At 37.9% G+C, this 22,327-nt stretch overlaps 1 long non-coding RNA gene across 4 annotated transcripts in view; it reads left to right on the top strand.

The window, feature by feature from the left end:
• LOC116421617 overlaps nt 1–22,327 on the top strand; it is a 188,107-nt gene that overhangs the window by 99,273 nt on the left and 66,507 nt on the right. For 3 of the 4 annotated variants that reach the window (XR_004232080.1, XR_004232079.1, XR_004232078.1), the window contains 5 exons: nt 2,971–3,101; nt 5,498–5,651; nt 8,291–8,358; nt 15,280–15,346; nt 16,367–16,483. This is a non-coding gene — a long non-coding RNA (uncharacterized LOC116421617). The remainder of the gene's footprint in view (nt 1–2,970; nt 3,102–5,497; nt 5,652–8,290; nt 8,359–15,279; nt 15,347–16,366; nt 16,484–22,327) is intronic. The other variant, XR_004232081.1, reaches the window with a different exon arrangement.

Raw genomic sequence — 22,327 nt, 5'->3', positions numbered from 1 at the left:
AAGTAATTTTTTTTACATTTGTTTTTAAGATTTTTGAGTTCTAGGTTCTCCCTTATCTCACTCATAATTAAGAAACCACATATGAAGTTACATAAAACATTCCATAAAAGTTAAGTTGTGAAAGAAAACATACATCTTCTGTAATGGGCCAGAACTCTGTACTTGAAGCAAGGATTCTTGCAAGGTATTAAGTCAGTGGAATTGATAAAACAATGGTTATCTAGTTTAACATGGTGATTAATAGTTCTCTAATTCAATACTTGTATTTAGTACTTAATATAGTTCTACAAGATTCACATCTACGATGATATAATAGAGTATATAAGCTGGGATAAAACTAAGCCACAGACATTTGTTCCATATCCCACCTTTGTGGTGACTGGAGGCTGGAGCATAAGCCCTTGGACTCAGACATTCATTCCATCCCCCGTCACCATGGGGGTCTGGAACAGACTCCAGGAAGAAAGGGGACTGGAGGCTGGAGCACAAGCTCCTGGACTCATGGAGACTTCAAGACAGAGACCGTTGTGGTGGTCCTCCTGCCTCCCATTTATTCTCTCTCTCCTTTGTATCATCTAAAAAATGTTCTGCTACTGATCACTCCTTCCCCAATATACCCTGTCTTTTATCACCCTCACATCCTTCCCATATCCATATCACCCCCATCCCTTCCCATATCCCATTCCCATTACCCTGCAGTGTAAGACAGATTTCTATACCCCTATTGAGTATGTGTGTTATTTCCCATTTGAGCCAATTCTGATGAGAGTAAGGTTCATTCACTCATCTTCTTTCCCTCTTCTCCTTCAGTATAAAAGCTTTTCCTTGCCTCTTTTTATGACAAATAATTTGCACCATTTCCCTTTTCCTTTCTCCCTGTAAATTCCTCTTTTACCCTTTGATTTCATCATTTTAAAAAGAAGATATTATCCCTTCATTTTCAACTCATACCTATGCCCTTTGTCTATATATACTCCTTCTAACTGTCATAATAATGAGAACTTCTAATGAATTAAAAGTATCACCCTTCCACATAGGAATGTAAACAGATAAACCTTGGTGAATCCCTTATGATAACACTTTCCAGATTACCTCCTTATGCTACTTCAGAGTCCTGTTTTTGAAAATCAAATTTTCCATTCAGCTCTGATCACAAATGCTTGAAAATCCTGTTTTATTGAATGACCACCTTTTCCTCTGAAGGATTATACTCCGTTTGTTCTGGGTAGGTGATTCTTGGTCACAATCCTAGCTCCATTGCTCTCCAGAATATCATATTCCAAGCCAAGGACCAGAGGGTCCTTTAAGATAGAGGCTGATAAATCTTGTGTTATCTTGATTGTGGCTCCATTGTACTTGAATTGTTTCTTTCTCATGCTTGCAATATTTTCTCTTTGACCTGGGAGTTCTGGAATTTGGCTATAACATTCCTCGGAATTTTTATTTTGGGATCTCTTTTCAGGAAGTGATTGGTGGATTCTTTCAATTTCTTGGAATCTCTTTCAGGAAGTGATTGGTGGATTCTTTCAATTTCTATCTTACTCTCTGGTTCTAGAATTTAAGGACAGTTTTCCTTGACAATTTCTTGGAAGATGATATCTAGGCTGGTTTTTTTTTTTTTGATCATGACTTTCAGGTAGACTAATAATTTTTAAATTATTAAATTATCCTAGATCTATTTTTCAGGTCAGTTGTTTTTCCAATGAGAATTTTCACAATTTTTTTCAATTTTTTTCATTTTTTGGTTTTGTTGTATCTTAGTTTCTATAAAGTCATTAGCTTCCATTTGATCAATTCTATTTTTTAAAGGAATTATTTTCCTTAGTGAGCTTTTATATTTCCTTTCTCAATTGGCCAATTTTGCTTTTTAAGGCATTCTTCTCTTTATTACCTTTTTGTATTTCCTTTTGCACCTCTCTCAATTCTTTCCCTAATTTTTCCTCTATCTCTCTTACTTGATTTTCAAAGTCCCTTTTGAGCTCTTCCATGGCCTGAGCCCAATTCTTATTTTTCTTGGAGGCTTTGGATGTAGGAGCTTTGACTTTGTTATCATCTTCTGAGTGTATGTGTTGTCTGTCACCATAATAACTTTCAATGGTCAGAAACTTTTTTGGTTTTCTGCTCATTTTCCTAGCCTATTATTCTATTTTCAACTCTTTGATAAAGTAGGGCTCTGTTTCTAGGGTTGAGGGTGCATTGTCCCAAAATTCAGGGCTTTTATGCAGCTATTTTCAGAAATCCTTCTAGGAATCTGAACACAAGCACTCTTTTTCTGTTCTGGAGCTGTTAGGTATATCCCTGCCCTACTGTAACTGTAAGATCTGGTGCTCTAACTGGGGCTGGGGCTCTGATGGCCAGGGCTATGCTGACACTGCACATCAGACTCTTTGCCACAGACCCTCTCCACTGACCTTCTAAGTCCTCCCTGATGTCTCCAGGCTGAGAAGTCCAAAAGCCTCCAGCACTGCTGCTGATTCAGAACTTGGGCCTGGCAGGGGCTGTGGCTGTGACTGGGGCTGGCATTCCCATCCTGGTGTCACAGACCTTTTCTGCTGAGCTTCTAAATTGCCTCCAGCTGGAAAATGTTCTACTTCATTTTCTTTTTGGTGTTCTGATATTCTAAAATTTGTTTAGAGTCCTTATTTAAAGGAATTTGGAGCAATTTAGGGGAGAGGTTGAGTGAGTTCCTTCCTTTACTCCACCATCTTGGCTATGCTTCCAACTCAAAACTTTAAAAAGAAACAAATGTTAAAAATCATTCTAACATGTAGTTGGGAAAGATATTATTTTAAAAAATTAGAGCTGTCCAACAATGGAATAGGCTGCATTGAGTGATAGTGAGTTCCTCCTCATCAGTGTAGGTCTTCAAGCAGAAGTTAAATAGCCAATGACTGAATTTTGTAGAGAGGGTTCCAGGACCCAAATTAGATCTTCTGATCAAGCTTCTGATGCCAAATCTCTCACCTTTAGGACCAGAGTTCCAGATATTAGAAATTCCAGCAACAGACTTTTACCTCAAAGGCCCAGCTAAAGAAAAAGGATTTAGATGTCAGATCTCTTGTTGTGTGAACCTGATTTCTGGAAAAGATTGCTGACAGCAGGTACAATATTCCTTTTTTTTAGTGTTTGAATGAGGAACTGAGACTATTCTCTGCTCAATCACAGGTCTCTTTAGAGTAGGAGCCCTAATCTACTGATTTTTCCTTAGCTATGTCCAGGAAGCCTCTTCTCATAATACTTGCAGTGTTAAGTCCTAGGCTACCTAAAGGCTACCCCTTATCCTCTCATCCTCACCAATCTTATCCCTATCCCTCTCAGGTTCCAATATGACCACTCCTTTCTATGATGCTACTTTGGACCCTTGCTCCAATTCTATCAATGCTTCTTTTCATGTCAGTCCTTTTCCAATAATGTCTTTTCCATCTTCTGGCACTTATGGAGACTTTAATCTACTGCTAGTACAAATATCCTCTACATGTGTTGGATGCATACTTCTTTATTCAGTAGATTAGGAGGAGGAATAACATAGAGAAATAAAATATGATCGCTAGTGAGAATGGTCATATTTTAAAGATAAGGGAGGCATGAGTATGTTTGCAAGAAGTAGGGAAGAAGTCCAATAGAGAGGAAGAGACTGAAAATGAGAGGGAGATATAGACAGACAGATGAGAGAAAAAGAGAAAGAGAGAGACAGAGACAGAGAGACAGGAGAGAGAAAGAGACAGACAGACTTGCAGAAAGAGAGAGAGAGGGGGGGGAAGGAAAGAAAGGGGAGGAGGAGGGAGGGAGAGAGAGAGAGAGAGAGAGAGAGAGAGAGAGAGAGAGAGAGAGAGAGAGAGGATAAAAGAACAATTTGTTTTCAGATTGGGATAAGAAAAAGGGTAAATGTAGATGGATTGGCCTTCAAAAAGAAGAGCTACCTCTGGATCTCAAATGAAAGTGAAGAAGGAGGTAGTGGAAGATGGCTGAATCATCTGAGAAGAGGGAGTGTTGAGGACCATGCCTAAGTGTGAAGGGGCAGGTTGATTCTCCTAAAGCCCCCACAGCTGTGAATTATAACACACCTGAAGGAAATGCACTTCACAAGCAAATGGGAATGAAATAAATTGGAGGCAGAGGGAAGAGGAGAGAGTCAGAGAAGGCAACTGCCTCTCAGTCTCCTTGTATCATTATCATCCTCTCACATGAAGGGATCTATTCTGCTGGACAGAATTAGATCCCCAGCAGCCACTGGAAGGTGTCTTTCATAACAAGGGGGCTCTCAGAAAATTACCTCAATTTTTTCATTGATGGATGATGTGATGTCCTTAACTTTCAGGGTGGAGACAGGAAGTGTTGTGAACAGCTTGAGAACAGATAGCTTTTGATATAGTTGCTGTGGGGTGTGGGGAAGTGAATGGATTAAGAAAAGTAAAAATGATTGCTTTGCTGCTGTGAGAGCCCAGTAGAGATTAAATACCATATATTTTTAGTTGACTAGTTCCTATTCTATATTTTGTTTAAGAATTCTTCCAGTTCTGACATTCATTTTTACTTTTTAAAATTTATTTTTAATGCATTCAGAATTGTTTAAGGACTGAGAATTTCAAGTGTTTTCTGTGCTAGACAAACCAGTTTCATAAACTGGTTCACCACCCCATATGGGGTCTTGTAACTGAATGTAGGGAGTCATGAAATTATGATTTATTATGAGAAAATGTTTGATTTGTACAACTATTTTACATAATTATATACCTGGAGTAATGTAAAAATTTGAGAGGTAAAAAGGGGTACAAGTGGAAAAAGTTGAAAACAAATGTGTTTTTGTTTGTTTCAACTTTATTTGTTTTTCCCAAAAGATATTCAGATCCTCATATTTGAGATTTCCAAGCATAGGACTAGAAGGAAATTGATACACTAAGTGGGAGTAGAGCAGACATCTTTTAAGGTCCCTTCAAACTCAAACAATCCTTCTTGCAGTGGTATCAGCTCTGATGAAAAAGCAAAGGGGAATGAGACTGGCTGGTGCAGAGCCTTCAAGACAAACCAAAAGCAGAGTCAAACAGTGACAGCCCTTTTGGGAAGAAGAACATGTATTTAGAATGTTAGCAACATCCAGATGACTGATGGGGAGAGGAGTGCTTGTTCAGCACAAGTGTAGAAGTTCTAGCTGTAGCACATTAAGCTTTCCTAAATTTTTTTAAAATTTTACAGAGGAGAAAAGACAGGTCCAGAGGACAATTGACTTATCCAGAGTCATAAAGAGAGTCAGTGGCAGAGTTAGGGCTTTGAGCCAGATTGCCTACCTTCCCCTTCAGGGTACATCATGCTCCCTCTCTGTTCTCATCACTGTTTTTAACCCTGAATTGTATTTTCTTGTTTAGCCAATTTCAATGGGCCCTCCTGCCATCTGAGCATAAGAAATGCAAAGCTATTTTATTTTCAATTGATTTGAATGTATTTGATAATTAAAAGGTTTTCACTTTCCTTTCTTTTTTCTTCTTCTTCTTTTAATCAGAAGAACAGCTTCCTGCTTGATAGCGAGTGGACCTGACCGGCATTTAATGTTTATTTATCAAAGTAGCAAATCCCTGATAATTCACGCTGGGATAACTTTGCACAATGAGGCTGATGTCACAGGAACACGTTTTAATTAAGCGAGGACAAGTGAGGTACTGAAGACGTTTAGGGATTGCACGGCTGGATCTAGCAATTCATTATAGCTCTGTCAATTCATCATAAGCCTGGCAGAATTACTAGGGAGGGGCAGAGGGTCTAGCTGTTGTCTTTGACCAAGCAAAATTTGCCAGAGACACATAGGGACCTCTGGGGGTGAAGTGGGCATTGCATGATATTTAGATCACATATCCTAGCATACAGAACTTAAAGAAATCTTAGCAATTAATTAGAGCTTTATTTTTAAAATGGAGAAATTCAGCACTTGGAGAGATCCACATCTGAATTTGAACTGAGTTATTCTACTTTTAAATCCAATATCCTTTCCATTACACTATGATACATCTAATTCAGCTTCTTCACCACACAGATGGGAAATGTGAAGGGCAGACAGGGAAATGGACTTGACCAAGTTGAACAGGGCCAGGATTTGAACTCAGAATTCCTAAATTCAAATTTCTTCAGACATTTTATTCCAAAAGGACTCAAAAGCTCTAAAGTTTCCCAAAACTCTGATAGTCTATTAGGCACAGAGACATAGTACAAAGAGCATAGATTTGAAGTCAGGCTGACTTCCTCAGACTTTTACTAGCTATATAATCCTGGGCAAGTCATTCAACTCTTCTTTGTTTCCGTTTTTTTATCTGTAAAATGAGGATGATACTAATAGCACTTAGCTCCCAGGGTTGTTCTGATAATCAGATGAAATAATAATTGTAAAGCCCTTTAGCACAGTCCTTGGTACATAGTAGACATTACATAGAAGTAAGCTATTATTATTATTATTTTCTAATGCTATAAGCCCAAACTCATTTGGATGAGATTTCCCCCTATATTAATATATTAGTTAGTCGCCTTCCTATCATTTTAATCAGTTAATACTGTGTGATATCATTAATTTGTAATTAGCATCAATTAACTTTTACAAAAGGTTTTCCCTGAAAGATAGGCACAAGAATAGTAGTACAAAACACATCTTCTCCTGAACCAGGTCAGACCTAGCTTCTGTACCTTCAACTTCTGGGAAGATTGCTAGGAAGCATTTCCCCTCCAAGTTCTTTTCTGCCTGCAGCTTTGATGATGGATGGAGTTGCTCCCTTGCTTGCAGGACATAGCATCTCATCTGCAGGGTCAATTCATTGCCAGACAGAATTCCACAGGTTGCTGCCTGGGGCTCTGAACCTGCCTCACCAAGCTCAGTTGCTATGGCTACAGCAGGCTCTGCCACGAATTCTTATCATTCTTAGATATCTGGAGGCTCTTCCTACCTTTTGAGTATCAAGTCATTCCTTATATAATGATGATAATAGCAATAACAATAATAACAACAATATCTATAATAAAAATAATAATGGCAGCTAGCATTTATACATAATTTTAAGGTTTGCAGAGCATTTTGTTATCTTATTTTATTTGTGATGGACTCAAGCTCAGTATGAATCAAAAGCGCGACCCAACCATCCCAAAGATGCCTTAGTCACAAGCTGCATTAAGAGCAGCCTCGTGATGGGAGCCGAAGTGCTGAGTCTGCTGACCGCTGCCTGGATCCCACCACATCTGTACTAATGGGCTCAGTTGCGGGGCTGTGTATTGGAAAAGCTCTAACAAAGTAGAGCTTATCTAGAAGAAGAAGTCAGCCGGGATAACGATAAGGCTAGAAACTAGGTCAGATGGGGCCAGGTTAAAAGATGTGAGGATGTTTAGCCTGGGAAACAGAAGATTTAGGAGCAACATGATCATTGTCTTTAAGTATTCAAAGGGTTGTCACAGAAAAGAAGGATTAGGCTTGTCTCACTTATTCCCAGAGGGCAAAATCAGAAGCAAATGAGGGAGAGGCAGGTTCCAGCTTCACAGATGAGAAATCCTACTCCCAATTTAGGCTAGAGTGAAATAGCCTGACTTGGGAGGTCGTAACTTCACAGAATTAGAGAATTCAGAGATGGTAAGAAACTTAGTGATCACTTCATCCCCTCCCTTCATTTTGTAGATGAGGAAACTGTGGCTCAGGAGATGGAAGTGATTTACCTGAGCTCTTACAGCTAGTAAAAAACAGGATGAGGACTTGAACCCATATTTCCTGATTCCCAAGACAATGTTCTTGACTTCTAGCAGAGGGAATCCTATTCATGCAGAGCTGAGTGGCACAGTAGGTAGAGTGGTGGGACTTGGTGTCGAGAAGATTTGAATTCAAATTCAGATTCTGAATTCAGTTACGTGATCTTGGGCAAGTCACTTAAGTGTTCTCATCTGTAAAATGTGGGTAATAATAGCATTTACCTCTCAGGGTGTTGCAAGGCTCTTAGCATAGTGCCTAGCTCATAGTGAATGCTAGCAGCATAGTAAAAATAGCAGTGATGATGAATGATGATGATGATGATGACGACGATGATGAGGTTCTTTTAGGACAAGATTCTGGGATGTTTAAATTTGTGTAGTCTTTGGAAAGTGGGATTTGTTTGATTTATGATGTCATAAATCTAATAGGAAATTCTTGAGGGAATTAAGAGTGAGCCATCATCTTTTACCCAAAAGGCAGGAAGTTTGGGGGGACAGGTAATATTGTTTGCTCTCTTTTTCCTCCCTGCTGCTGTAAACTGAACTCAGACTTATTCCACTTTTACTTTTCTACTTACAGGATCATAGAAATCTCCAAGAGATCACAGGGAACTCTATGGCCTTGGATTCTAACCCTTCATTTTACAGGTGAGGAGTGGAATTTCAGAAAGGTGACTTGATTTGCCCAGAGTCAAACAGAAAAGGAAATGTCTTAGGTGAAATTTGAATTCAGATCTTGCTGCACTCTTGGAGGCTGCAAAGAAATTACATCAGCCACCACTGAAATGAAACCCTTCCTTCCCCCACTGGTGCCAAAAATATGCCAGTTAGAGAAGAAAGAGCCAAAATCAGAGTTGGTTTGGTTGGAGAGCTGGCGGGACTCTGGCACCTGCTGTTATCTCTCCTGTCATGTCCAATTCCCTCCTTGTACAGCTCCAGAGATTCGCTCTTTCATCACCATTGTGCACAGGCTGCAATCAATTCATTCTCTGGCTGTCTGCTGCTGAAGCCTTTGTTGGTTTGAACATGACAGAAGTTGAAAAGATTACATATTATAAATAGATAATTAATATATCAGAACAGCTTGTTCTTTTGGGAAAAAAAGGAAACCAAAGGAGAAGCAGTTCTAACATTCTCTCTCTCTCTCTCTCTCTCTCTCTCTCTCTCTCTCTCTCTCTCTCTCTCTCTCTCCCCTCCTTTCCCCCTTCTTTTTCTCTATCTCTCTGATTCTCTTTTTCCCTCTTTGTCTCTCCGTCCCTCCCTTCCTCTTTCTGTTTCTTTGTTTCTCTCTACTCTTTCAACTCCCTCTCCTTCCTCCTCTGTCTCTTTCTGCCTTCCTCTGTGTCTGTTTCTATCTCAATCTCTGTCTTTGTCTCTGTGTTTATGTCTATCTCTTTTCCTCTTTCCTCCATTAGTTGTCTCTTTTTCTCTCTCTTTGTATCTCTCTCTCCCCCTCACTTTCTCACTCTCTTTCTCTTTCTCCTGCTCTCCTTCTCACCCTCTCCCCTCTGTCTTTTCTCTCCCTTTCTCCTGTTCCTGTCTTTCTGCTCTCCCTCTCTCCCTCTGTCTCTTTTTCTTCCTTCCTCTCTCTGTTTCATCCTTTCTCTATCTCTATCTCTGCCTCTGTTTGTGTGTAATCTCTTTCTGCCATCATTTCTGTTTCTTTCTCTCTCTGTGTTTCTCTCTCCCTCACTTTCTCACGCTCTTTTTCTATTTCCTATTCTACTTCTCCCCCATTCCCCTCTCCCCTCCTCTGTCTTTCCTCTCCCTCTTTCACTCTTATTTATCTTTGTCCCTCCTTCTTTCCACTTTCTATGTTTCTCTCCTTGCAACCCCTCTTGTTGTTTTTCCCCCCATCTTTCCCACGTGGCCATTTCGAGTAGATGAAATGTCTCCTGACAGTTTGATTAGAGTTTTCTCTCAAAGCTTTCAGATAGACTGTCTTCACTACAAAGGTTGGTGCCCCAAAATCAGCAGATAAGCAGCCAGTCATGAAGATGTGTGTGGTCCCCACCCCTTACGCCCAGTGGGAGAAAGATTTATATATTATTCTATCACCTTCTTGCTGCGGTAGGGACAATCTTGGGATCATGAAATCTCGGTATTAGAGTACTTCAAAAAAATAATGGAATCCCAACCGGAACAACTATCTTCACTACAATTTCTCCAATAGATGGTCATCCAGTCTAAAGGACTCTAGTGATGAGAGTATAAAAATGCAGATGTAGATGTAAATGTAAAAGTGAGAAACTCCCATTTCTTTAATGTTTCAAGGTTCATGAAAGCCCTATGATGTGGGAATGTATCATTATCTCCATTTTACAGATGAGAAAATTAAGGCTTAAGGAGGTGGGCGGTCATGCTCATGCAATTAGTAAACACTTGAACACCACTCCTAATGCAACTCATATAGGGACAATTACTATGATTGAGAAGTTGGATAAACTTACATTTGCCTCTCTACAAGTTCCCATTAATTCTAATTCTGTCTTCTGTGGCCAAGGAGAACAAGTTATTGAAAAAGGTAGTAGGCCAAGGTCTAGATTCCCTCACTCATGGTAAGCTAAAGGTACCACTAAAGGGAAGCCTTTTCTTTCATCTATAATCATTCACAGGTCTATAAGCTTGATAAGCTCAAGGGGAATTCTTACAGGAGGGAATTGAGAGACCTACCTACGAATTCTAGAAACAAACAGAAGAAATGAATCTTTTGGAATGAAAGAAGTGGTACAGGGAATGAACCTTGAGATAGAAGGAAGGAGGCTTGGTTTATTCCAGGTTCTTTCATTAATGATGACGAAGAAAATAATAATTAATAATTGTGATGGTGATGATGATGATGATGATGATGATTCCCTGATGAAGAACAAAACATCTGGTTTTCAGCTGCCCAATACTAAACTAGTTAGGTATTATTAACTTGTGTCTATGGAGTGACCCAATTGTCTGGATAATTCAGACTTTATCTGTATAGCACCAAACTCTCTGGATTAGTTTCTAAGGTTCCTTCTAGCTCTGATATTCTAGGGTTCTAGGGTTCTACCTCTGAAAAAAAAATCTTGTGTAACCTGGGGTAAGTAACTTTCCCTAACTGGGTCTCAACTGAAAAATGGAGTAATTGGCTTGTAACAGATTACCCCTAAAGTCCTTCAGGTTCTAACTCTGACCTCCAATGCCTCTGAAGGAATTTGTTGTATATTTTTCTCTATCAAAAGGAGCCATGAGGAGGAGGGGGCTGAAGGATCTGGGCCTGAAAGTGGGTTACTAGGGTGTAGAACTGAGCCCAAGTGAAATGAATGAGACCATTGCTGTCCCACCCCATTGGATAGCTCTGCCCTCTGGCCCCCTCCCCCAGGATTCTCTGGGCAGGGTTCAACCAGGGGTCTTGGAAGAACTTCAGCATTTGACTTCAGCCCACCCTGCTTAGTGAGCATCAGCAAATCTGTCAGGATTCATAAAACTCCCCTAGCTTTAAAATGCATGGAGAAAGGAATAGGTTTTAAATTAGTGCTAGCTTTACAGGGGACGTGGTTCAAGGATAATGTTTAATTGCAAATAAAAAGAAAAAAAAATCCTGTTGGAAAAGTCACTCATGTGGAGGGCATACAGGCCTATCAATTCTAGATAGAAACAGAGGAAATGAATCTTTTAAAATGGAAGAGATGGTACAGTGAATGAGTCTTGGGCTGGAGGGAAGGAGGCCTGGGTTCTATTCCAGGTTTTCCCACTAATAATAATAAAAACTAATATTTATATGGTTCCTACTGTGCTCCAGGTACTATGCCCGGAACTTTATAATGATTATCTACTTTGATATTCCCAGAAACTCTGTGAGTATTGTTTCTCCCCCACCCCTATTTTACAGATAAAGAAACTGAGGCAAACAAGTTAAATGACTTGCTCAGAGTCACACAGCTAATAAATATCTGAGGCTGGATTTGAACTCAGATCTTCCCAACTCCAGCCAAAAGGATTCACTGTAAATCCCAGTTTACTCTTTCTCCCACAGTTTTTATAAGGATTTATTGGCAAGCATTTATGGAAATACCTTTTATGTCAATTAATCAACCATCAACTTTGCCTAGTCTTTACTAGCTTCTGGGGTTAGGAAATTTTTTTTTTAAGTTAGTCCTTGCTCTCAAGAAATTTACTTTCTGTTATATGTCTCAAATGAGAGAATGGACATAAATTTTTTTCTATTAAAGTATCTCTTATTTACAAAGCCTTTTACTTTATACTAACAGAAAAATGCACAAAGATATAGTTTTCACTCCCCAAAAGCTTGCAGCTTGGCAGTTTCATAGTGCCAAGAGCATGAGCACTCACTTAGGCTCAGTTTCTTTATCTGTAAAATGAGGATTTAGTATCTTAAAACTGCACAAAGACTTTTGGGCTATCTCGAATATTCCAAAATATTCTTTGCATTTCTTGTTCTTGTTCTTGTTTTTATTCTTGTTTGTGTTCTTTTTTTCCCCCCCTATTTCTTGTTGTTGTTCTTCTGGTTTTTGTTCTTCTGTTTCTTGTCCTCCTCCTCTTCCTCCACCTCTTCCTCCTCTTACTTTTTCTTCTCCTTTCCCTTTCCTACTTTTCCTCCCTAGAAACAAAGTAGGTACTCATCAATTGTGAAATAGTTGAATAGATAACGGCATATAAAATGACTTACTATTATGCTAAAAGAAACAAAAAAATTAAGATTAATTTTGAGAAAGGGTTGGGGAAACCTGTTTGATGTAGGACAAAATAGAACCAAAACAATAGTTACAATAAATTAAAGTAAAAACACACTAAAAAGTAGATGAATTCTGATTTTTTTTACGACTAATATTATTCTCAGAAGAAAAGAAAGATGGAATTAGATATTTATTGGTAGAAAGGAGTGAGACTTTGATGTGGGATGTTGTATCCATTGTGAGACATGGTTTCTGCTTTAGTTGATTTTTTTTTTATTCCTTACAAGGATTGGTTCAATGTGTGCAGGGTCAGGGGTAGGGAGGAGAGAATATTTATATTAGAAGATGATGATGTAAGGAAACTAAAAATATCAATAAAAATGTTGCTTTTCTAAAATGTACAGAAGAGGGAAAGAAATCTGATAATAGCAATTTAATTGAAAGAAGTATTTCATATTTATTAGGCAATTGAAAGAATCTCTCCTTTGAGATATCAGTTTAGTAAAGAAGGCAAAAAAAAACATCTCAATTTTAGCTATGGAAACAAGCCATTTACTTAACCATCTGCAGAGCCCCACCCAGAGTCAGCCCCTGCCCAATACCCCAGGGCTGGGCACAGAGAGCTATATTTTAGAGAGAAACTAAGCCCACAGTTAGAGAAATAAACACCTCATCACCTGCACAGTGCTTAATTGAATTTAGGGAGATTGAGGATCAGGGACACAAAGTATATTTTTACATTTATTAAGCATGATTTCTAACTCACTTCAATTTGTGTTCAGTGCCAAGGGACTATGCCAAAAGGCCTTGGAAACAGATTCAAAAAGCATAGGAGTTTAGTGCATTACGGCAGCATAATTGTGTTTTTATTGCTCATTAAATTTTGAGTTAATTACATAGCAACCAGGTTGGTGCTTTATGATATGATATTTGATTCAGTGTGTTCTTCCCTCTAAGGGGAGTCCTCTTCCCATACCCATCTACTGGGGTAATAAACAGCTTCATTTGGGCCTGATCAACAGCCCAAGGTGAATATGTTGTCTGTAATTCTAAGTCCTTCCAGCTCTGATATTCTCTGTTCTATCATCATAAAATACCTCCCAATTCTGATAGTCTATGTTATGGGTTTTTTCTCTCTTAAATTTTTTTTTAAAGTTTTGAACTCCAAATTCTATATTGCCCTCACTTAAGATGATAAGCATTTGAAAACATAAGATAATAGATCAGGATATTAGAGATGGATGCTTACAGATTAGGCAACAATTCAGTGTCCTCCTTCTCATCTCCTAGGAAGTTTTGCCCTGATCTGGGGACTGGAAATGGGACTAATTTTGACTTTAGAGTTCCCCTTCCCCCTACTGGGCTTCTGGGAAGAGAAGAGGTCTTGAAAACAAGAGATGCATCGGTGATTCGTCTATGTGACCTGAAGGTCACAGGCATCTGAAAGTCATGTTAAAGTAGACCTTCAACTTCTGAAATCTATTCAAACTTAATATGGAAACCAGTGATACTTCCCTTTTTCATTCTCCCCCTTATTTTTTTTCCTCTTTCTTCTGAGAGGGCTATTGCCTGCTTCAGAACTTGAGGTTTCTCTTGGTTTGGGAGACTTTTCTTGGTTTCTTAAAAGTTTATTTATCTTTGTGTGTATAAAAGGTTCTTTTCATCCTCAAGCTAACAAATGTTATAGAGTTATTAGCCAACTAAATTGCTAAACTTTGTGTTATTATTTAAATGCAGTGTTGAGGGGGGGGCTGTTGAGAATAGCCTGGGAGGAGAGTTATGAAATTGCTTTATTTTGCCAGAGTAAGATTTCTGGCTGGGGGCTTGGAATTTTAAAAAACAACCCATTATTATTTTTTTACACCTTTTCTCAGGCAGAGAGAATAGTATTATCTACTAAGGTAATTAGTGAAGTGTCCTAATAGAAGATGGCACTATAATTGAGAATTGAAGGAAGAAGAAAAGGATCCTGAGAATATAAAGGAGAGAAGAAGAGAAAATTCAAAATGGATAGTCTCAATTTTGTGAATATAGGAGGAGGAAGGTTATCCATTGAGTGAGAAGAGTATTAGAACAATTAATAGGAAATGAATCAGAGATGAAGAAAAGAATGTTATGTAACAGTGACGGTCTACTTGAGATTAAATAATGTGAATTTATAGTGGATGCAGTTGGTATAGTAATATGACTTTCTCCAGTATCATTCAGTACCAAATAAGGTGGGAAAAAGGTGACTCAATCAGTACTGAACACCCATCAGATCTTGTATCATATGTTTTGCATACAAAGACAAAATGCAACAGTCCCTGGAACCAGAACTTATATTCTATTAAGGGAAATAACATGTACATATATAAATATATGCAAAGTAAATACAAAGAAATTATGGGAGTGGGAGGAAATAAAGACTTCCTATAGGAGATGACATTTGAGCTTAGCTTTGAAATAAATTAAGGATTCTCAGAGGCAGAAATGAGGAGTGAGTGTATTCTGGGTGAAAGCCAGCTTATACAAAGATAGGGAGACAAAAGTGTCTTTTATGTTATGTATGAGGAATTGCAAGACATATTTGGATTGGACCAAAGATTGAGTGAAGACATAATCTGGAAAAGGTCTCATATGAGGGACATAAACAATTGAAATGAAAGGGTAAGAGATTACTGAATGATGCTGGAGGAATGTGGATATGGCAGCAACAATCATGAGGACAGAAGCATTCAGTCAGTCTCTATTAGGACCCCTGGTGTGTGAAAGCTGGGAGATGAGTAGAAAGGCAATGATTTCCTTTTACTTGGGGGTTTGCTTTTGAGTCATTTCAATTGTAATCAGCTCCATTTGAAGTTTTCTTGGAAAAGATATTGGAGTGATTTGCCATTTCCTTTTCTGGCTTATTTTACAGATGAAGAAATTGGGGCAAACAGGGATAAGTGACTTGTCCAGGATCATACAAGTAGTAAGTGAATGAGGTGAGATTTGAACTCAAGAAGAGGAGTCTTCCTGACTCCAGACTCAATCTATTGCACCACCTAGGTGTCTCATTCTACATTTGCCTCAAGAACCTGGCAGCTTGACCTGCTGACTCTACCACCGATTGGTCTGAGGCTCTGAGAGATTGGGATGGATAGCCTGACTCCCAGAGTGCTAATACTCTGCAGAGGAGGCTTTGATAGTACCAGCCTGCTCCAATATTGTAGCTGATGCTGGATAAGTCTCTGGTGCCCACTTAAATGTTATCTGATGAGGTATGACAGAGGCTTCAATGGAGCAGGGAGCAGGACATTGCTGACAAAACCCTCCAGTCTTCAAATATGACATTCCACGTGATTTGTTTTATGGCAGGAATTTCAATGTGGTGAATTTTATAGACCCAAGATTATAAGCAATCGCTTCCCACTGTGTGGGGATCTGATTACATGAAGGGGTGAGGTCTTTACCCACTAAACAGACAGTCTTGATGTGATGGCTATGGGAAATAGCTAATTCCTACTAATACTTTTATATGTTACAAAATTTGCCGTGAGTGTCATTTTTTTTGGGAGGAGGAGCGTAATTTCTGAATTCCTAAGTGTTGAATATGAATTCTTTCTCTGTGTTTTTTTCCAACACAGACTCATACTTCCTCTCTCCATGCGTTCTAGTAAAGAATTTAAAATAGGTGTAGCTTAACAATAGAAGGAGATGTCTGACATATTGGTTTAGATTCTTGACAACCTATGATTATCTCCAGGGTCTGCCTGGGTGAAATCAAGGGCTTTGGCAGAAATGAACTCTCACCTGGAGGATTAAAAGATTCTTCCTATGCCCCTCACCTGACTTCAGAAAGTTTCTTAGGGATAAGATATATGGAAAAGAGCCTTAAATAGGATAGTCAGGGAAACTTACAATTCCGTCTTTCTGTGTGATCTTAGGTAAATAATTCCTTCTTTTTGGACTTTAGTGTCTTTATTTGTCAAATGATTCCAAAGATTTCATTCATTCATTCACAGATCAAACAACCGCAGACTTGGAATCGAATTGAGAAATTATGAAGTCCGAAATGTTCAGGAGTATGAAGGTCTCCAGTAACGCAGGAGCTCACTACTTTCACTATCACTTTTGGACAGGTAATTTTCAGGGAAGTCTTCTGGATATAAAAGAAATGACTTTATAGCAAATGATCTGTGTGATTTTGGAAAAATCATTTACCTTTCTGCGTCTTAATTTCTTTCTCTGTAAAAAACAGTGCCTCCACTTACAATGAATCAAGAGATGTGGAACTAGCTGATTGGACTAAAGTTCATTTTTCTTTCTAAACTGTGGGTGCTGGGTAGAGAATCCCTGAATATCACCTTCTCTAAAGGAAAGTAGAATCTAAACTACATTCAGAGGAGAGGGAACAGAATAGTGAAAAGAGCATGAGAATTGGTGATTGTAAACTACAGAGAGGTCAATGTAAAGAAAATGTTCCTAATGCTCAAACCTTTGGCAAAATAGAATAGACTACTTTAAGAGACCATGTGATGATAGGATCATCAACTTATAACTGTAAGAGAAGTTTGAGGCTATCAAACCCAATTCCTTTGTTTTCCAGATGAAGAAACTGAGGCATAGAATTGGATGTCTGAAGGCTTATCTGAATCATGAGACTTTAAAATTCAAAGGCACCTTAGAGTACATTTAATTGCAACCAATTCCTGAACTAGGATTCCCTTTTCAATATATCCTACAAGTTATCATCTTGTCCTTGTTTATTTGTTTTTTTTTTAATTTTTAATAGCATTTTATTTTTTCAAATACATGCAAAGATAGATTTCAACATTCACTTTTGTAAAACCTTGTGTTCCAACATTTTTCTCCCTCCTTTCCCTCTTCTCCCCTCTTCCCAAGACAGCAAGCAATCCTATATGTTAGACTGCAATTCTTCTAAACATATTTCCATATTTGTCATGTTGCATAAGAAAAATCAGATTAAAAAGGAAAAAATCCACAAGAAAGATGTTAAAAAACAGGCAATCACATGACAACAAAAGTGAAAATACTATGCTTTGATCTACCGTTAGTCTCTAAAGTTTTCTCTGTGGATGCAGATGGCACTTTCTATCACAAACAAGTCTGTTGTAATTGGCCTGAATCATTTCATTGTGAAAAGAGCTAAGTCCATCCTAGCTGATCATCACATAATCTTCTTGTTACTGTGTACAATGTTCTCTTGGTTCTATTCTCTTTGCTTAACATCAGTTCATGTAAGTCTTTCAAGGATTTTCTGAAATCAGCTTGCTCATCATTTCTTAGAGAACAAAATAGTTCATTCATATACCAGGCTCCAACCAATGGGTATCCACTCATTTTCCAGTGTCTCACCACTAACCCTTGTTTAAAGAATGCTAGTGAAGGTGAACTTCTTACCTCTTAAGGCAATTCATTCTTCTTTAGGATAACTCTGTTAAGAAGTTTTTTCCTTACTCTTTTAAATTTGGTCCAGTACTTCTAATTCTACCCACTGAAGCCAAGCAAAACAAGTGTCAACTCCCTTTCCCACCAAAGTTTTTCAAATGTTTGGAAACAATTATCTTTCCATCTCCTAAGTCTTCTCTTCACTAGGTTAAATATTCAGTCCCTTCAAGTGATACACACAAAACATGAACTTGATCCCCTCCATCCAGGCTGTACCTATCCAATGTCCATCATTACCATAATCATCATCATCATCATTTTCATCAACATCATCATCATCATTGTCATCACAGCTAATATTTACAGAACAATTTAAGTTGTTCAAAGCACTTCCAAACATTAACTTATTTTATTCATAACAATCCTGGGAGATTACCATTATTATTCTCACTTTATAGATGAGAAAACTGAGCCAAAGAGAGAGGTTAAAACAGGGTCATATAACTAGTAAGTCTCTGAGGCTGAATTTGGACTGAGATCCAATTTTTTTTCCACTTTGTCACCTAGGTATCAAAAATAAAGTGTACAGAGAGCAGGACCTCCTTATTCCTAGACAATATCAGTTCAGCTAAAATTATATTACTCTTCTTGCCTATAATAAGATTTGAGGCAGGAAAGGACCTCCCAAGAGCATTTAGCTCAGCCTCCTCACTCCCCAGATGAGGATCTGGGGTCCACAGAAGGGAAACTACTTCCTTAATGTCACATAGGCAAAACTTCATAGGTTTATCAGGATTAGAGCAGGGGGCTGGTGAATGTTTAACAACAATGTCTAGATGGGTGAAATTGGAGGGAATTGCACACAATTCATATTTAAGTTTAATTCTACATTCATCACTTTTTGAGTCTATTGATTTAAAATAGTTGAAAACCAAATAAAACACAAAGCAATATATATCAAGCCCTAACTTGATGTGGCTTCAGGTTTCAAGAAAGGGCTTCAAGTTTCAAGAATAAGAATGGGTTGGAAAAGGGTAGTCCAACTTTCTTTTTTAGCAGCTTTGCTTTCATACTTCTATGTCTGAACCAGATTTCTTTGGAACTTTCCCCTTCTTTATCTCTTTACCTTCTTTGTCTCTCTTCTTCCTCTCCTATGTCCAAACTTCAATCCCTATTTTATACCCTCCTTCAATAGTAAACTCTAGATTCGTTGCTCCAGAATTTCCTGCCTTCTCAGTATTCTAATCTAATCTCTTAGCTCACATAAAAATAATAAGCCTCTTACCTGTATCCATCCACTCATCCATCTATCCATAGATCCATTCATCCACATCATATTTAGGCTTAATCTAAGTACAAACACCTTTCCATAGTCTTTTCAGTTTCTTGGTCAGAAGTAATTTATGTAATTCTAGGATCAAGGCTATAGCTCATACCAGGTCTACTGAGTTGCAATTATTCCTTTGAAATTATTTGCTCATAACATTTGACTACCTGTCTATGGAGTTATGGTTACATATATATAGTCTTGCATGATTAGTCATTGCGGCACCATCAAGATGACCTAGCTAATGAACTTCACCAATCCCCATTTTATACCTTCTCTCAATAGTATACTCTCTCTAGATTCTTTGCTCTGGAGTTTCCTGCCTTCTCACTATTCTAATCCAATCTCTTAGCTCATATAATTGAGGCACAATTCTATTTTTGCCTTTGTTCAAAGAGTTCTTCCCAATCAGAGAGAATAAAAAACAGTATCCAGGGCACAAAAATAATTCAAGTTTAGAACAGCTAGTTTTGTTCTCTTATGAGAAAGAGTCTGCTAAGCAATGAAGAATCATGGAAGGATTGAGTCACTTGAACTGCTAGTTATTAGTGTAAGCATCTCAGAAATAAATCAGGCCTTTATCTCTTATTCTGTTCATTGTTTAGAGCTGAGAAAGTGATAGTGAAAATGTTAATAATACAGATTAAATGTAAAAGTGTGTCTTGCCTCTTCAGAGAGCCAGTTGTTAAACATTTATCAGCATATGCCTATTTAGGATCCATTCTATAAGGACAATGCACCTGTTTTCCATCTTTGTTATACAACCTGATAGACCAGTCCCCTCAGACCTTCTTCAGCTACTCTTTGCCTATCACTTTACACTGAAGAAAAATTCTATTTTCTTCTTTTCACACTCAGTGACCCCAGTTCTAAGAAGTGGATTCCCATTGATTGTACTAGTTTCCCTTTATCTTCATCCATAGCTGCCACACATGTACATGCTTATAATTTGGTTTATAAAAGTTCTTTAGAATCTCTGTTTTAACATCTATAGCTATAATGCCTTCAATGATTCTTGAATTTTATAGTGGAGACAATTGAGATTCAATAGGCATATGATTTACCCAAGATCTCATAGCAAGTTAGTGATAGAGCCAGGACAAAAACCTCAATATGCTGGAGACTTTTAATTGAAATAATTGGCTTATCATAATGTTCAAATATCAACATGGATCTGTGATATACTAATATGAATGTCTGCTCTAAAATTACAGACCCATGACAGCTAATTTTCTCACCTCCTTTCATAGAATTAAACATTTAGAGCTGGAAGGATGCTTAGAGATCATTTAGCATAATCCTCTTGTTTTACAGATGAGTTAATGAAGGGTCAGAGAAATGACATTACTTAGTGGGAGTCAGAGAAAGAATTTGAATTCAAGACTTGTTCTCCACTCTATCTAGTATTGTCATGCTCTTTGTAAATGGCAATTTGGATCATATTTTCATAGAATAAGAGGAGATTTTGCAATTATTCCTTTGAAATTATTTGCTCATAACATTTGACCACCTGTCTATGGAGGTATGGTTATATATCTATATCTATATCTATATAGATAGATAGATGTATATAGTCTTTCATGATAGTCATTGCGGCACCAAGATGACCTAGCTAGAGAACTTCACCAATCCCCATTTTATACCTTCCCTCAATAGTATACTCTAGATTCTTTGCTCTGGAGTTTCTTGCCTTCTCAGTATTCCAATCCAATCTCTTAGTTCACATAATTGAGTCACAATTCTATTTTTGCCTTTGTTCAAAGAATTCTTCCCAATCAGAGAGAATAAAAAACAGTATCCAGGGCACAAAAATAATTCAAGTTTAGAACAGCTAGTTTTGTTCTCTTATGAGAAAGAGTCTGCTAAGCAATGAAGAATCATGGAACGATTAAGTCACTTGAACTGCTAGGTATCTAAACCTCCTTGAGATAGACATTTGCAAAAGGGCTACTCATTAACTAGTTTAGATGTCACCTCTACTGATTACAGCCCAATCAACACACACTGGGCTCTTTCTCTCAGTAGTTTTTCTCTCTGTGGGAAATGCCTTTTCTTAGCTGTTCTCCCACTGGGACTGTTGGCACTGCAACTGATCTGGTAGCCAATACCCCACTGCTCAGGTGCCCAGGAATAGGAAAAATGCCAGCTGCTTTTGCATTCCTTACAAGACAGCAAAGAAAGGAAAACACAAAAAGGCATACAGATACAGGCTTGCCTAGGAGCCCACAAGTTCACAGTTTTCCACCTGGTACAGAGAATGGTTTCCTCCCTATCGCCATTGGCCCTGTGTTGTCAGAGCTCAGAGTGTTGTCCTTATACCTTGAGATTGCAAGAAGAGGAGGCTCAAGGACTAGAGATTGTATCTTAATTATATACACAGAGTTGTAGCTTGGCAGCCAAAGAAAAGAGTCACCATGACTGATAGAAGACTCTCAGAATATAGTTGTACCTTCTCAGTGTGGGGAGGAAGAGTCCTTGTCATTACACATCACACCCCCCCAAGGGTTACAGGGCAGTTACAATAGTAACCCCCCAGTGTTACAGTAGTATTACAGACTGAAAGCTCAAAGAGCCCTTAGAGATCATCTAGTCTAACCTCTCATTTTATACATGAAGAAACTGAGGCCTAGGTAGGTTAAGTGACTGGTTCATAGTAACCCAAGCAGTCTGTTAATTCCTTATATAATATCTAAAGTTATATGTGACTTTAAGGCTTGCAAAGCTCTATATATCTATATCTATACGTATAGATATAGATATATATCTTTTGATTCTCTAGAACAACCCTAGGAGGTGATGTGGTATGTACTCACAATAATATACACAAAATTAAGCATAGTATAATTAATATAATAGAATATATTATTATGTATAATTATATAATAATATATTATATGTCACATGTTTATAATAATATAACATATATCAATATAATGCATTATAAATATAATTATAAAATATAAACATTTATGTATACAGAAATGTATACATAGATTCATTCACATGTATGTAGCTGCATGTGCATGTACACATATGTATATACATACATATACACATGCATACATATAAACATACACACACACATTTCTGACTGTCAGAACTATTATTCTTTTGATAATAGTTTCTTATCTCTAGATTTTCACAACACTCCCCTCTCCTACTTCTCTTTTAACTTTTCTGATCATTCCTTCTTAGTTTAACTTACTGGATTTCCATCCAGGAGATACCTGTTAACAATGGCTATCCT

Source organism: Sarcophilus harrisii, chromosome 2, assembly GCF_902635505.1.
Source record: "Sarcophilus harrisii chromosome 2, mSarHar1.11, whole genome shotgun sequence".
Classification (NCBI taxonomy): Eukaryota; Metazoa; Chordata; class Mammalia; order Dasyuromorphia; family Dasyuridae; genus Sarcophilus; species Sarcophilus harrisii.
This window is presented reverse-complemented; position numbering and strand designations above follow the sequence as displayed.